The following is a 13,501-nucleotide window of genomic DNA, read 5'->3' as shown; positions in this document are numbered from 1 at the left end:
TGGTTTCAATGGTTTGGGTTTTTCCCCTTTAGTTTCCTTTTGAAGATCTAGTAAAGTTAGATTTTTAGGTCCGTGCATTCCCAGCTTTAACATATCTGCATCCATGTACTTATAATCATTTGGAGGAAAATTGTCGGCTCTCTGTGAATTTAACTAAAGGAAAAAATGTTAAAATCGACATTTTTTTTCTCCGAAAGAATGAGGAACTGGAGGGTTAGACTACTGTTTTACTTTTGTCTCGCATCAGCTGAATCTGTCAATTCCCCTTTCTTTTCTGTTCATCTCCCAAGAATGGTCTTTCATAACTGAAATGTACAGTATATTAGCCAAAAGACGTTTTAATTTTGTTAAGAAAAATCATGCCAGAGACGGCCGAGTCTGTTTCAACCATTATTGTTTCTGTAGCGTGCATACTTTGGGTTTCATGGTTAAGATGTGGATTTGCCAAGAAAGAAAATTACAGCAAGAAACTATGCTGAAAACATATACACTTCTGTTTGAGAAATGGGAAAAACACAGAAAAATTCCACACGGTAATTGCTTTAACGTGAGTTTTAAATGTCATTGTTTGACTTATGTCAAAAAGTCCCTCTTAGCTAATTCTCACAGATGCTGTTACCAAATACCTCACCTTAAAAATGGCAAATGTGGGTCTTACTCTGATGATCTTGAGGCTTTCAGAGATATCTGCAGTCCTGGTGGAAACATTCCAAATTTTTAGATTGTGCAGGCTGAGTTTTTTTTTTTTTTTAAGGTTACTTAGATATCGATTTTATTTTCTTGACCCAAAATAAGAAAACACGGGGAATTCTCAAAAGCTTTTTACAGGCTGCTATTATGAGAAAAGAAGCCAAACCAACATGTATTAGGTCATGAGCTTGAAGTGCATAAATAAGCCCTTGAAGGTCACCAAAACAGGGCGAAAACCACCAGTTCTCTTCACCTCGGCCAAGTCTAAATTCCTGCCGGTTAGACGTGTTTGGTTCAAGTGGACACAGAGTGGGGGGTTCTGAGTCTACGGTTGAAAGATCTTCATTTGGATTCTGAAGACGTTCTTGCAGGGAGAAGCTAGAGCGGAGGGCTGGAATTCCCATCTCCTTTGGATCTCTCCCTCCCACGGCTCCACCAAAAAAGCAGGTTCCGGGGCCACCCCTTCCTTCAAAGCTGAGGTTTCATTCCTGGTGTTTGGTGATGTGGAAGCCAGAGGTCGAAAATGGCTTGTGTTCCTTCTGGTCAACTGCTTCGCCTCCCATCCCCTTCCTGTAGTAACTTTGCGGTTAAGGTATTAGTAGTTTCCAAAACAATTTTTTGTTGTTGTTGTTGTTCTAAGAACACGTATGTGTTTTTTGGCCGGTGGGGTACAAGATGTAAGTACAGACCTTTCGGTCTTCGTTGATGGGCAGCTCCTGAAAATTCAGAGAGGTGGAGAGGATTCTGCCGCATCCCTGAATTTGGTACCAACACTGGGGCTGATGGAAATTCCACGCAGGGAGAAAATCTCTTCACAGGAGACACAGAAAGGGTTTCGCTGCAAAGAAGATTGTTTTGTTTTGTGGGTGTGTATTATTTGCAAGGATGGGAACTTTAGTTTCACAGCGTTCTGGAAACACTTGTCTCCCAGCAAAGGTCTGAATGCCCTTCCTAGTTGGGAAAGGGGAGGGGGAGAGAAGCCGAGCGGGCAGATTCCTGCCCCTCTGGCCTTTTGTGTGGCTAGTACAGTAGAGGGAAGCGGTGGCTCACTGCTTAGAGGGTGTCATGTGGCATAACAAGTTGTGACTTGCCGCTCGTGTTGTAAACAAAGTTTTGTCCCCATCCAGCCGTGGAAAAGAATGGAGCTGAGATTATTCACCTCCGGGTCTGTGATGGGGCTTTCTGGCCGTCTCCCCTTGCTAAAGAGCCCGGGCTCCCTGGAGACTTTAATTTTGGAGTGTGGAGTGAAGGGGGGAGGGTGGGAGGGGAGAAAGAATGTCTTAAACTCAGCAAATGTCTGAAACGCTCCGAATTTCTCCAGCATTGCTGTGACACCCACGAGAAAGACAATGATAAGAGGACACAGAAGCTGGCTTTTGGGCGGATGGGGCTAAGCAGGGAGATTGGGGGCTTGCTAGTAGTTTGATGTAGAGGAGAGAGTTTTCGGACACCTTGGGACCCCTAGAATGCCTTGCTAAGTGTCTCTGGGAAACTAATTTGGAAATGTCTTCCCTGCAGTTTTGCTGTCCTTTCTTCATGCTTGTTTTTAGAGAATTAGGTTTTAGTTTTGTTTTTAAAAAAGACACAAGATTTGTTTGGGAATAACAAGTGGCTCATGGTTACTGAATACTTACTATGTGCCAGCGTGCTAAGCAAACACTTATATTTCTGACTCCAAATAGCCTTAGATGGAAGGGTCTATTATTATTACCCCTATGTTACAGATGCGAAATTGAATCTCGTGGAGAAGTAATTCATCCACGGTTACATGGCTCATATCAGAGCCAGAATTGTTGATTCCTAACCACTAGTATACCCAGCTCTCCCACCTCCAACCCCCTGACCCTGGTGTAATGAGAGCTACATTTCCTGTACATGTCTGCCTTGGAGAGCTAGATTTCAAAGTCAGTCTCCAGTTGTTTTGCCTGGAGGATATTATTCAGTGATGATCAGGTATAAAAGTTGGGTTCAGAAATAAGCGACATTACCTGATTCTCACAGAATCTTGAGCCTGTTCTTACAGAATAACTAAAGTTTAGAATTGAAATCTGTTGAAATGGTGGCTGCATCACTGCAGTTAGCTGGTCTAAGCTATTGCCTATGGCCACTTCTGTGCTAGCAGAGTTGAGTAATTACTATAGAGACTGCATGGCCTTTTGTAGAATGTTTGCTGACCCCTGAGCTATTGCAATATGACAAGACAAATTTTGTTGACAAAGAATAACATTTACTTGGGACATGACATATACCGTTTTGCTGATTTTATTAACACTATTTACTGAGTCCTACATGCCTTGTGTGTTGCGTGGTGATGGGGAAAGTTACAAATGCATTCATTCACTCATTTATTCAGCTTTATTTATTGAGCTGTGTTCTAGGCATTGGGCTAATTAATGGCGACCCAAAGGCAAGAAGGACCCACCCAATCTGGCACCTCTGATAGCAGGATTGATATTCACATGAATCTCCAAGATGCATAAGCCAGGAGCCAGGCTGCTTGGGTTCAAATCCTTGCTTAGCATTAACCAACTACGTAATGTTGGGCAAGTTACCTAACATTTACATGCCTTGGTTTCTTCACCTATAGTTTAGGGTGGTTATCATGGAAATATGGGCTTCCAGTGTGGCACAGTGGTACAGAATCCACCTGCCAGTGCAGGAGATGCAAGAGACACAGGTTCGATCCCTGGATCAGGAAGATCCCCTGGAGTTTGAAATGGCAACGCACTCCAGTATTCTTACCTGGGAAATTCCATGGACAGAGGAGCCTGGCGGGTCCTTGGGGTCACAAAGATTTGGACATGACTGAGCATACGCACACACATCATGGAGTTCAAGCTAATAAATATAAAGTGCTTGCAGTAGTACATGGCAACTAGGGTGAGCTATATCAAAGTCAGCTACTGTATTATTGTTATTATTATTAACATTATTTCAGCTTAAATGCATTATTTACATACTTGCATGACCCTAATCTCAGTCTCCCCTCTGTAAAATGGAGATGATGATAATAATGATAATAGTAAGTGCTTCAAAAGGCCATTGTGAGAATTTAAATGAGGCAGTACATGTAAAACACTTTGCTTTGCTACAGTGCCTGCCTACATTGAATGCTCAATAAGCCAGCTATTATGCTCAAGCCAGCTGTCATTACGCTTGAGGTTATAGGGAATTACATACCGGGCCAGTGATGTGCCTCTAAGCTATTGGTCAATGGAGTCCTTTTTCAGTATCAAGCGAGTGTAGGGCAGTGGTTAACAACACAGACCCTGAACTCAGACAGATCTGACTTGAATCTTAAGTCCACCACTCACTAACTATGCCAGCTCAGGTTGGGGGATGACCCCCTCAACTTCCCAAACAGCAGAGGCAAGGGTCGCTGTGCATTAGGAGGTCCTGAGGGTTAAAAGGGGTAGCAGGGTGTTTGGCACATAGTAAGCACTCAATAAATGCAAGCTTGCATTATTATCACCCCGACTCCTTGCCCTACTCCCACCCCCCAGAAAGCACTGAACATTAGTAAATTTTAATTTGAAAATAAAAGAACACATTTTAAAACTGCCAAACAGATTTAAAATAATATTCATTAAACAAAATTAAAATATTCTATTAAAGCCAGACTTTGGGCTCAGACCAAATTTTTATAACCCAAGCTTAAAGGCCAAGGAGTCCCTCAGCCACAATGGGGACATTGTGATTGAACTTGAGACTTCAACGCTGCTATTGAGCGGTCTTTGAAATGCACGCACGTTTCCCGTTAAAATGAAAGGGAAGTCATAGGAAGGAAAAAAAAGTGAGGTTCTTGCTCACCCCAACAAACCTTAATGAATTGAAAAAGAAAAACAAAAGATTTCTCATTTTTCTCCTGCTGCCTTATCCTGCCAAAGAAGCCTGGCCCCCTTCTAACCCCAGCTTTGAATGGTACCCAAGACCATTTCAGATCTGATATGCTCCACCAGCTAAGCTAGTATCAATTCTGGTCTTTGTCAGGTTTTATAGGTGGTGGTCGTGTATCAGTGGGAGCTGGGACCTGAGAGCCCAGCTGCTAGGGTCCCATCCCAGCGCTGCCTCACCGAACTCTGCCTCACTCGCCATAACCAAAGATAACCTCCTCTTACCTTTCGGTAGCATCCTTCATCCTCACTGAGCCTTTCACAACACATGGGAAAAGTAACAGCAGTGGACTGTGACATCTTTCTCTAGGTGGGGTTTCTTGCCAACCAGTGGGTGGCATGACCTCCTTCTCAGACCTTGGCTGTGATGTGGGGCCATGAGATTAGGGGGAGGGAGGCTGGGCAGCCGTTGGGGAGGGCATGGGGTGGACTCCCAGATCCACCCCCGACCTGCTGTGTGATATTGGTCAGAGGACTTGGGCTCTCTGAGCCCCTCACCCATTCATGGGTCATTTGCCATCTCCTCAGCTACCCACTCCAGTGTTCTTGCCTGGAGAATTCCATGGACTGTAGTCCATGGGGTCGCAAAGAGTCAGACATGACTGAGCGACTTTCACTCACTCCTCCATGCTGGGTTTGTTAAACAGCTTCAATACAGTGATGGATGGGAACATGGTCTGCAGGTTCAGAGAGTGGTGGTTCTTACAGTGGACCCCTAGAAGTACTAAGAAAAGACAGAAAGTGACCACTACTTGCCTAGGGAATATTCCTTCTTATTCTTCAAGTAGCTTCAGTCTTGGGATTTCAACATTCTGGAAGAATCTACTGGTCTCTGAAGAGCAATCTTCTTCTTAATGGGGGGTGGGTGGGTAGGGAGGGTGTACCGTTTCCACGTTAAAACATGGATGAATATTTTTTTTAGAGTTCTGTCTTTATGTTATTATACATTTGAAAAATAGCAGGCACTTCAGAAAAATGGTTTCGTATGTTTTTAACCGTGCAAGACAAAAATATTTTAAAAATCAAGTCCACCAGGTAATTCTAGCAAAAGTGGCATCCAGGTATTTACAGCAAATAAGTCAAATAACAGAATTTTCTACTAACCAGAATTGGAATTCTGCACTCAGTTTTCAGGGGAATACAGTGAAACAAACGAGTTTTCTCATTTGTAAAGTCATCTCAGAGCACGTGTCTGGACATATTCAGTTTGTATCTTGTATCTTCAGAAGAAGAATGGCTGTCCTTTGGATGAATATGATGCTAATTAAAATCACCTCAGTTCCAGGATCTGTTCTGATCGACTATAAGGATCAACTCACTTATTCCTCACAACAATTCTATGACGGAAGTCTATTACTATTCACATTTTAGAGGAGGACAGTAGGCACAGAGAGGTTAAGTGGCTTGTTCACGGTCACACAGCAAGTAAGGAGTAGAGCCAGGCTTTGTCTGCAGATGGTTCTAGAGACGATCTTCATATCCCCTGCACTCCCTGCCTCTTTAACCACCATAGAAAAAATTAAATTTTCCTTCTCTTTGACCTTCACGTTACTGAACACTTAATTAGTTAGGGACAGGCATGTGAGGGAAACAAAGGGACTGTCAGTCCTGACTGTAGTTTTTCAGTATTTTACAAGGATGTGTTGGTGTATTAGCCTCCGCTGCAGCATAATGCAGGGGTCAAGAGCCAGCCTGTCTAAGTCTACGACTTACTAATACTATCTTTCTGACCTTGGGTTTACTTCTTCCAGCGACAGTTTCCTCACTTAGGAAGTGAGGATCATGAATCTACAACATCAGAGTTAGCAAATATTAATCTACATCATCAGCGTTAACAACTGTGCTCTGAGTAGCAGAGGGCATCTGATACACAGTGACTGGTTGTCTGGTGCTGTTTATTACCTGTTGGGGAGAAAGTAACTGTAGAAATTGTCTCTCCCAGTGAGGCACAGTTGCAGTGGGGTACAGTCTGGAGTGAAGGAGAAGGGAAAGAGCCTGGGATGCGGGGCTCGAGCTGGAAAACAGCCCAGGATTTTCCATATGAGATCAGAGACACTGGCTTTCCTCGTCCCCACGTGAGAAGTTGCAGAGACGACTCCTCAGCAGGCAGCCTGGAACTCTTGAGCCCGCCGGGATTAGAATCTGCGCTTGAGGACCCCACGCCCCCTCCTCCTGGGATGGGGGCGGGGGAGCGAGGCTTGACTGTCACGTGACCAGTACCTGGCAGCGGGGAGACACTCCTCACCACCCCAGGAAGAGCTGGACTTTGGGCGTGAGCTCAACTCAGAGGCAGAGAAGAACTCTTCCAAAAACCCTTCCCCGCTTGCCTGTGCAAACTCAAACACAACTGTAGGCTGTGATTCCATTTTTCTTCTTCTTCCCTTTCTTCTGTCTTGGAAAACGTCCTTCTCTCCAGAAGCCTCGGCCGAGTTTCCAGTGACCAGGTGTGCAGACCGTCTGGGTTTGCTGCCTTCCGCCTTCCTCCTCTGCTTCAGCTCCCCTCCATTTCCTCTTGAATATAGAAAATGGAATTTCATTCATTCATTTAAAAATATGTATTGAGCACCAGCTGTGTACCAGAACCTACCCTGGACATGGAATACAGTAGAGAACAGAAACAACCAAAGTCTACTCCCTCGTGGAGCTACACTTAAGAGGGGGAAAGACCACAGATAAAAACCTGTATGTGTGCAGTACACTGGATGTCAGACGCTCATGCCTCTGTGGGGAAAATAAACAAGAGAAGGTTGATGGAAACTGTAGGGGGGGCGAGGTGGGAATGAGAGGGCTCCCTGCGCAGACAGCCTCTGAGCACACCACCGCTGGAGTGAGGGAGCCCTGCCCATATCTGGGGAAGAGTATTCTAGAAAGAAGAAACCAGCAAAGGCAAAAATCTTGAGATGGCCATGACCTGGAGCCCAGTGGGCTAGGCCCACTGAATAGGGGGAAAGAGGAGGTGAAATTGTGAAGGAGGGGCCCCATCCGGGAGGGCCATTCTGTATCAGTTAGATGTGTCTGAAGTCAACAGTATTATAATTTTTAAATGACTTTTTAGAAGTACATAGGACCTAAATCTGAGGTCAGTCATCGCAAGTTCAGATAGCCAGAGTGGCCAGCCAGGTAAGAAGTGAATGAAATGAGCAGGGTAATTAGCCAGGAGAAATGAGGACTCCATATTGCCATGTGTTCTGATTTTTCAAAAGACACCGAAACCTGGACCTTTGTGAGAAATGTTCTGATTTTTAAATCAGCGTGAGGAACCACGGGCATGCAATTGCATGCTCACAGTTTGAGCCCACTCTTCCAAACATCCCTGTCGACCTTGGGAATCTGACTTCAGTGAAAAGGCATCAAGCTTTTCTCAAACACTCTCTTTTCTTTTTTACCAATTCCCGACCAGAAGGATGCCAAGAGATGCTAAAAATTGTTTCCAGGAAAAAGTAGGACTTGAATCTCCTGGGGATGGGGGCTGAGATATCTTCCAAGGAGCAATCAGTTTGCTTCATTTTTTATGTCTTTCTCAGGACTTTTTCCTGATCACCCCTCATCATGGGTAATGGCAAACATGGTCCAAATCTGTCCTCCTTCGGGTTTCCATTAGTTTCATGATGATTATTATTTTGTCATCTGGGGTTGATTTATGAGCGGTGAAATGTTTGCAGGTTTCGTAAATGGTTGTCAGCCACTGTTTAGAATGGCAAGGAACTTCTTGTGTTTTTCACATTGTAAGGACTGTTGTGATAGTTTCCAGTGGCTACAGACATGAAATGGGATAAAAGGAGGGGGCCTTGAAGGATTCCACATAGAGTGATTGGAAAATTGAGTAATTAGTTGGAGGTGGGGGGCTCTGAGGGTGGGAGGTGGGGGCTCAGAGCCCTAAAGATCTGGGATGCTGAGACTGACAACACCCACTTTATAGTCTGCCTTCTCAGCCCCAAAGCTGGAGTTAAGCAAAACCCCAGCCAAGGGTCCACATAGCTATCAAGATTCTTCCGGATGAAAGTAACAGAGAACTTACTTCCAAGCTGGTTTAAATAAAAAGGAAATGTATTGACTTGGGAAAATGTAAAATTCTGGGGTGTGCTGGCTTCAGGTGTGGCTGGTTCCAGAGCTCAGATATAGGTGATGCACCCATCTTTTAATTCATCCCTGTTCAGGAGGATTCCGTCCTTTGTCACATGCCACTTCTGGAACTCAGGATGGAGTGGGTGAGAAGTAGATTCCCAAACTGAACGCAGCAACATTTTCTGGAAGTGAGGAGTGGACTGGTTCCCTGTGGACCCCCAAATTGCAGTGTCATGCTGCTCTAGATTTGCCTTGACTGCCCCTCTTCTGCTGAGCTACAGTGCCATTTGTGAAATGTGATTTCACTCTTTCTGTACATCATCTCCTCAAATATTCCTGTGAGGATGGCACTTTTAAGGTGTGCTACTATTCTGCCTCCCACGTGTTCTTTCCCACAGACCTAGAGGATGATCTTTTATTTCAAGTAAAGGTGTTTCCGGGGCTTCCCTGGTGGCTCAGCGGTAAAGAATCCGCCTGCATTGCAAGAAACGCAGGAGACTCGGGTTCAATCCCTGGGTCAGAAAGGTCCCAGGGGGAAGGGCATAGCAACCCACTCCAATATTCTTGCCTGGAGAATCCCATGGACAGAGGAGCCTGGTGGGCTGCAGCCCATAGGGTCGCAAAGAGTCGGACACGACTGAAGCGACTTAGCGTGTGCATGCACAAGGGTGTTTCAGAGAGGGTCATCTCTTTTCATGGTGTCTTGTACAAAATTAATGCTCAATCTTGGGGTGCTCCAGCCAAGCATGGGAGCTGCAGAAGACTTCTGAGGAAAAAATGAAATGTCTCAGCGTCACCTGGAGTGGCTGGAGCGACCTTGGGGAGGCTGTGCTTATGTTGCTGGGCTTCTGACGATCAACCTGTGTTTCTTATCCTCCTCTGAGCCTTGCCCTTCACTGTTGCCTCCACTCCATTATTGCCTTTTTCCTGTTGCCTTTAGTGACCCTACAGTAAAATCTGATGCAACACAGAGGTTGCCAGCCAGCAGCCAAAAGGCATTTTGTTTGGTCTGCAGAACATTTAAAGTAGAAAATGGAGCCAACATTTGAAAATCTGGACATAGTACACAACAATGCAGATTTCTGGCTTCCATTTAAAAATCAGAAGATCTGTTGACACTTTGCCCACATCTTCACATGACCTCAATTGACTGGAACTGGGACATGATTGCCTCTTTTAGGTGGATGAGTTCTCAGTTCCCCACGGTCCCCACCTTTCTCTGTTGTCTCCCCAAAGCAGGGGTCCAGGGTTAATTACTGTTGGCCATTGGGATGGTGCTGTTGGTTGTCCTCCTGTCCTACAGTAGGTTTCAAAGGGAAGAGAAGTCGTTCCTATATCCAGGTCTTCATCAAAAGTATGAAAATGAAGTGTAAATCGAGTTGGTCGTTAGTATTAAGAAAAATAAGGAAAAGCATGTTTCTCAACGTTGGCCCCGTGAAGATTTGAGGTTGGACAGTTCTGTTTGTGGAGATGGGTCCTTGCATTATAGGATGGCATTTAATATGTCCACATATGGACCATACTGCTTTCAGAAATAAATAGCTCCCTGTGCTCCAGGCATCCACCACCAGTTTGGTAAGAAGAGTTACCGTAAGAAAAAAAAGAACAAAACTGTTTTTGCCCTGAATTGCTCACTGGCAGGCCCTGCATTGGCAGTAGAGGTTCTGAGTTGGCTGATTTGGGTTTAATCATAGGTGAACTTGCCAACTATTGAGGCCACTTATGACAGCCTGTCTAAGATGTTATAGAAGGGATTCAGCATTGGAAGAGAGGTTGAACCATCTTAGAGTCTTTGGAGAATTTCTTGACTTTCAGCTGTGAAAGGACATCGTGGCCACTACTTTCAAAAGGCTTGCAAACAGTCGGTTCTGCCACTGAGAGCGGACGGGCATCGAGGCTTGCTGCAGAGCAGATGGAGGGACCAGATGGTCTCCAGGTGTCTCTTCCAGCTCTGATTCTGTGAGCTGCTCCTCAAAGAGTGAATTTCCCCAAGACTGGTTTGGTTTGTTGCCTCCTGCATCACAGCAGCTCCTAACAGTGGTCTGTGATGGAAACCCAGAGGAACATGGTTGTGCAGGGAGGGAAAGGAGGCTTCCCTAGGCCAGTACTGTGCACTGCTGGCTTGGTTTTTTTGTTTATTTGTCTTGGCCTTTCACCCATGCTCCAAATCTGGTCAAGTGTCTGAAATAGTGTCCATGTTTCAATTTCACATAATGACAATAATGGGTGCCAATCATCTATTCAACACATGTTAATTGAACACCTGCTATGAGGCAGCCGCTGTTCCAGGCACTTGGCAGGAAGCTGAGAGCAAAACTGACCAAATTGGCCCAGTAGCTAAGACTCTGCACTCCCAATGCAGGGGGCCTGGGTTCAGTCCCTGGTCAGGGAACTAGATCCCACATGCCGCAGCTAAGAGTTCACAGGCTGTAACCAAAAGATCCCGTGTGCTGCAAGGAAGATCAAAGACCCTGCATGCCACAACTAAGACCCAGTGCAGCCAAAGAAATGGAAAAAACAAACAAAAACAAGTGACCAAGTCCTTGCTCTCATGGAGCTGTGTTGTTGGTGGAAGAGAGATGGGCAATATCAGGAAGACAAGGAAAAATACATGTAGTATTTAGTGTTATACTATATGTACACATACATATAGTGTTAACTGCTATGGAGAAAAATTAAGTGGGAGGGGGGAAGCAAGGAGGGTTGTAATGCAGCAAGGAAAGGTGGTATTTTTAATTTAGTTTTAATTTAAAATAAAGTGCTCAGTGCAGTGGTGTTCTAGTAAGTTGGCTGTCTGGAAATTAAGATCCTTATTTGTAGCATTTGCCACTTCCCATGGTGTAAATATTCCCACCATGCTAATTCAAGCTCCTGATGGTGTAAAAACCAGTTCACAATATTCACAGCAATTTACCAGTCATTTCTTGCAGGTTGGTGCTGGCTGGCTCTAGCACGCCACCAGTGGGGAGGGCCTCACCATAAACTATCTGGCCGATGAGCACGTGCAGAAGCCCTGAGTGAGATTGTGCTTGATGTATTCAGGCATAGCCCAGAGTCCATTGTGGCTGAAACAGAGAGAGGGGAGAGGGACAAGAGATGTGGTCAGAGAGCCAGAGGCAGATGACCTAAGCATTTTAAGCCACGGTTGGATTTTTGGCTTCTCCTGCGACTGAGGTGGGAGCCCCTGGAGGGACCAAGCAGAAGAGAAACAGGATCCGATTTACATTGAGCAGAACCCCTCTGATTGCCCTGAGAGCAGGCAGCAAAGACAGAGCAGGTAATTCTGTTGTGAGACTGCTAATGGCAAGAGATAATGACTTGGAGTCAATACTGTGGCCCCTGATGCAAAGAACTGACTCAATGGTAAAGACCCTGATGCTGGGAAAGATTGAAGGCAGGAGGAGAAGGGGACAACAGAGGATGAGATGGTTGGATGGCATCACCAACTCGATGGACACGAGTCTGATCAAGCTCCGGGAGTTGGTGATGGACAGGGAAGCCTGGCATGCTGCAGAGCATGGGGTCACAGAGAGTCAGACACGCCTGAGCAACTGAATTGAATGGAATGACTTGGAGTAGGCGAGTAGCAGCAAGGGTGGGGAGAAGTAGTTAGATTCTGGATGTATAAGCGGAACCAGTGGAACTTGCCAACAGAATGGGTCTGGGAAGTGCTGTGAAGAGTCCAAGGTGACTCCAAGGTTTTTGGTCGGAGTATCTGGGAAGATGGAGCTGACATTTCCTGACATAGGGAGGCAAGTTGAGGAGCAGGTTGAGAAGGAAGGTTAGGCGTTCTTCCTATGAGCCTGTGAGTGCTTACGTGCAGCCTCTTCTCCTTCCGTGCTCATGAGGAGGTTCTTTTATTACCCCATTTTCGAGAGGCTGTGACAGGGACTCAATGTGGTTAAACAGCAAGCCCCAAATGGCCCCGCTAGGACTGGACCAGGCCAGAATTGCCCCCTTCCACCGCTCAGCTGTCTTGCCATGTTTCCTTGGCTCTCCCAGCCACATTCCTCCTTTTTATTTTGAGGAAATGGAGGCAGAAAATTTCTGCGATGGAACCAACCAAGGAACCAAAAGCAAAGGAGCTCTGCAGGGGTCACCACTACAGGCACAGGTGGGTCTGCTCAGTCGGTCCACTGCATGCCTCTTTCTGTGACAAGCATGTTGGATTGACTCAAGAAGATTAATATTTCACAGGAGAACTCACACTTGGCAGAATCTGCCCGCCAATGCATGAGATGAGGGTTCGATTCTTGGGTCAGGAAAGATCCCCTGGAGAAGGAAATGGCAACCCACTCCAGTACTCTTGCCCAGGAAATCCCACGGACAGAGGAGCCTGGCGGGCTACAGTCCATGCAGTGCAGAGTCGGACACGACTGAGCACACCGCCCCCTGCACGCCCCTGATGCTCTTGCTAGCGGCTTAGGGATCTTAGGGAACTCATACTTACAAAACATTAGTCAACAGCCTAGAAGGCTTTGGTTTTGGATGGACATAGGTTTAAATCCAGATCCCACCACTCAGTAACTTTACCTGCCTGAACCTCAGTTTATCCATCTGTGCCGTGGACACACTAAGAGTTCCACTCGAATTAAATGAGATAATTCATAAGGTGTTTGGCACTGTGCGTAGCCCAGAGGCCACACAGGGCAAATGCAGAGTCCCAGGACCATTATGGTTTGAGTGAAGGAATGAGAAGCTTGGGTTTAATCGTAGACAAAGGCTGACTGGCCTTCTGAAGCTGGGGTGGGGACAAGGAGTTGTGAAGTGTGTCCTGCCTGAGAGCTTTGTAGTTTGGCCATTTTTTTTTTGTTTTTGTCCAATCCTGGAGGTTGGCGGCCTCTATCTGCGTC

The 13,501-nt window shown here is 45.8% G+C and overlaps 1 protein-coding gene across 4 annotated transcripts in view; it reads left to right on the top strand.

Annotated features, from left to right (window-relative positions):
• The window catches only part of EYA2 (EYA transcriptional coactivator and phosphatase 2), a 266,855-nt gene that overhangs the window by 5,707 nt on the left and 247,647 nt on the right, over positions 1-13,501 (top strand). Inside the window, exon 1 of one of the 4 annotated variants that reach the window (XM_070381087.1) lies at positions 1,120-1,282. The exons of the other annotated variants lie outside the window; for them this stretch is intronic. The gene's annotated coding sequence lies outside the window, so the exon portion shown is untranslated. Of the gene's footprint in view, positions 1-1,119; positions 1,283-13,501 lie in introns of those variants that run through there. 4 annotated transcript variants of the gene reach the window in all.

The sequence above is a fragment of the Bos mutus genome, chromosome 13, assembly GCF_027580195.1.
Source record: "Bos mutus isolate GX-2022 chromosome 13, NWIPB_WYAK_1.1, whole genome shotgun sequence".
Lineage (NCBI taxonomy): Eukaryota > Metazoa > Chordata > Mammalia > Artiodactyla > Bovidae > Bos > Bos mutus.
Note: the sequence above shows the minus strand (reverse complement) of the source record. Positions and strands in the feature narration are given on the sequence as shown.